The sequence below is a fragment of the Alligator sinensis genome, unplaced genomic scaffold (assembly GCF_000455745.1).
Source record: "Alligator sinensis unplaced genomic scaffold, ASM45574v1 scaffold1294_1, whole genome shotgun sequence".
Classification (NCBI taxonomy): domain Eukaryota; kingdom Metazoa; phylum Chordata; order Crocodylia; family Alligatoridae; genus Alligator; species Alligator sinensis.
The window spans coordinates 112,774-116,610 of NW_005842310.1; positions in this window are offsets into that span (position 1 = coordinate 112,774).

Consider the following 3,837-nt stretch of genomic DNA (forward strand, 5'->3'; position numbering starts at 1 on the left):
TTTTTTTTAAGACCAACCTCTTTTCTTCTGGAGTCAGAAGAGCGGCCAGTAAGGCCTGAATATCTATCCAGTTTGGTTGGTGGGTGAGGAAAATAGTAGAGAACAACTGGGCCATTGCCTCCAGATTCTGGCGATATTGGCCCACGGACTGTTTCCAATTTATCAAGTCTGCCGTGCTGAATGGCACATGGACAAAAACTGGTTCACCCTCAGGACCCACCGCTTGTCGTAAAGGGGCCTGAACTACTGGTTGGGCCCCTGATCATAAGCGACTAGCCACAGGGCTAAACGCCCAATCTTCTACAGTCCCTTCTACTGCCAGATTGTTACCACCTGCATCTGCCGGACCCAGGGACGGCACCCCAGGGCTGTCAGGGGAGGTGAGGGACGACGGACTGGACAAGCCAGCCGGGAGGCCCTGTTACAGGTGCAGTGGAAGTCCCCTGTGGTGACACAGGGCTCACAGGATAAGACGGAGCCGTGGGAGCAATTAGCAATTGCACGTCGTCCTCCTCCGGCTCCTCTGGACATGCTGCGGTAACCCCCTGTACCATCACCCCGCTTCCCCTAAATATCCCACACAACTTTTGCATAGCCCCATCTCCATACAAAGTCATATACACCTCTATATAAAGCATCTTATCCCACTTCCCTTGGCGCCTACAAAACAACTGTAACTGCAAGATTGTGTTATAATCCAAAGACCCATTCTCCGGCCAGGCTGCACCATCCTCAAGTTGGTACTGTGGCCAACATGTATGGCAATTCCGAATCATCTGTTGTTTCATCATAGGGTCGCTTCCAAACTTTGGCCAATTTTTCAAAATGCATCCTAAGGGACTGCAGGGTGGAATCTTGGACTGGTTGCTTCCCATTATCCAACTACTGGACGGCGACCGCCGCTCAGCCTCAGAACCAAACTGATTAAAGGGAGTTCACGGGACTGCTACCTGGTCTCACTCACCTAGGGCGTCTACACGGTCGGAACTTTTAAAGCCGTCTCTTTCCCAATCCTGATCAAAATATGGAAAGAAGTACTCACCAGTCCATTGAAACCTCCCTCACCCCGTCCGATTAAGTTTGTCCTCCGAGCGTTGCACCGTTGTGCCCCTCCACGACTCTGTCAGGCAACCAGGAGATGGTCAGACCTCCGACGAATAAGGTCGGTGGCATCTGGCTCTCACGCCGTCCACAGTTGTTGCCGGAGCTGAAGAGGTGTACCGGGCAAGGCAGTCAGCTAGGGTCCCATCTGGGTTGCCAGAAATTGTTGTCCCCAAAGGACAGTGAGTTTGTGCCCGGTGCACTTGTGCCAATAAACACACAGGGGTGAAGGATCCAACTTAATCTTTATTTCTGCGCAGAAAGCGGTGCTTGGCAATCGTTCGCAAAGCAAGCACACCCACCCAAGTGGGCATCAGCCTTATATAGCTACTTGACAGGTTGTACTTGCTGATGTGGTAAATTGTGCAGCAAGCCCAGCAAGTAACCCCCCTTCCGACTCCACCAGGGGCCTCGCTGATATGGCCTCTCCTTCTAGCAAGGCCAGCAATTAAGCAACTAGGCAGCAAGCGATCTCCCCCAGCCTAAACAACCTACTCTATGCCCTTGGTTAGATAAAATACTTTTTCAAAACATACAAAGCTGTTCCCAAAGTATAAAAAAACCTATAAAAGTTTCAGGGGTACTCATCAAAGGAAAAGTGACTATGAGAAAACAATATTAAAGAAAGACAAATACTTGCAAATACTCTGTCAAACAAGAAAGGTGAATATAATAGGAGAAGGCATCCATCTTTTAATTATTTTAATTTTAAGGGGAGATGTCAACACAAAAAATTGGGGAATGATGTGTTGAGATATTTTCAAGATGCGTAAGACTAAGATTCAACAGAAGACAGGGCAGGGTGTCTAATAGTTCTTGCATCTCTGAATGAGTAAGTCTATTAGAGCCTACATAAGCTGTATGAAAGCTCATGCTTCTGAATGAGTTTCTTTATAATGTGCCAACTTCCCTGTCTTCTGCCTAAAGACTAACATGAGTAGCTACCTCTTTCTAAAGATCCATTCCATTTGTACTAAACAAGAGATGAGGAAATGCATTTTGGTCCAGATTCTATGTCCAAAGTTTGTAAGTGGCACTAACACAGCTTTTAGACATCTAAGTCACTGAATGTGACTTTTATCATGTACAAGAACAACATTTTCTAATATGCCTATATGCTTCCTTTCTGTGTGTCTTTAATTTAGCCTGGAACATCCATAGGTAACTACACTTGGCCTCGTGCAATCCACCAGAGACCTGAAGAAGGACACTGTGCACAGAAGCTTGTCTAACATCTCTAACAACTAGGTCCAATAAAGAACCTTACTTCTTCCATGTTTTCTGGACCATCATGGTCACAACAACATTCCAGCTCATCTACAACAGTTAGCGATAGTGATCCTAACAGGACATCTCCTCTGCGAGTCATACCAAGCTTGATATGGATATGATAGAAGCAGATAAGGCGGTGCATAAATCTACTGGTTGACAAAATGGGAAGAGGTATATTCATTACCCTGAGAAGAATTGCGTTGGCCTCTGAAGCCACATAACACTGTCACTGGAGACAATGGGAGAGCTAGGCAGCTGAGAACTGGAAGAGGCTCACTTTCCTGAGCGTTGGGTGTGTCTACATGTGCCCCCTTCATGGCGCAGTTTTTACTGCGCCATCATTTAGTACTTGCTTTTAGGAAGTACTAAATGATGGTGCAGTTATTTTTAGCAGCTATGTTGCCATAGCGATGTGATATATAGAGGTAGCTTGTCACTACGGTGACATAGCATTGGCGTCATGGTTTGTGCCTGCCAATGGTACACTGCTGTAGTGTGTCACTATGGTGACATAGCGTCACATGTAGACGCACCCCTTGACACCTAATTTTGAAACAAGCATAAGCTAAATCTTAATCACCTTAGAAATGAAATGGGCTTTTTGTCTCTCTATGTTCACCTGATCTCCCGAGGTGTAACGAGCACAGTTTGTTCTCTGGACAAACCCTACAAGGGAGCTGGAGGGTGGGCTGAGGGGTGGGAGGAGATGCAATTGAGTGCTGCAGTGGTGGGGTTCTGAGAGTGTTGTGATGAGCACAGTCAGAACTTGAAAATAATCCCTGGCTGCTGCTGCTACCAAGACTGGAGTATGGTCAGCCTACTCAGTTGTTGCTCTTACAGCAGCAGCACGGTGTCTATACTGGCTGTTGCTGGAAGGCTTTTCATGTATTGAACAATTCTGGTGACCCACTTTTGAACTCCACTGTTTTTGTTTGACCCTTTTTTTGAAGTCCATTGATGCAAACTATAAAATTTTCAACCCTTTCTAGAGAATCTTATAGTAAATTCATAAGAGTTGTCCCCTGTAGTCTTTGGCCCCTGCCACACATAACAAGTTAATCGTGTCTTGTGATCTGGCCACATGTTCAGTTAATTGTGTAATAAAAGGAGGAATATGGAAGGACCCTTTGAAACACTAGGAGAATTAGCAGTTTTGTAATGCTCAAAACTAAAAATGTTTGTAAAGGATATGCTGAATGTTCCTCACCCTTTCCTAGTAAAATCAAAGCATATTCTAGAATGCATATATGGCTAAAGGCAGTATTCGTATGCAAAGTAATACTTCTAGCTCAGAAAACAGCATATTGATTACTTTGTTTAGATACTTTAATGACCTGATACATAACACATCATTGTCTTTTTTCCTTAAGAACTACATTGTGAAAACTTTTAATTACATTGATGAGCACTTACTCACAGAAGACACTTCACTATATAGACAGACTCACCAGAGCACTTGTCCAC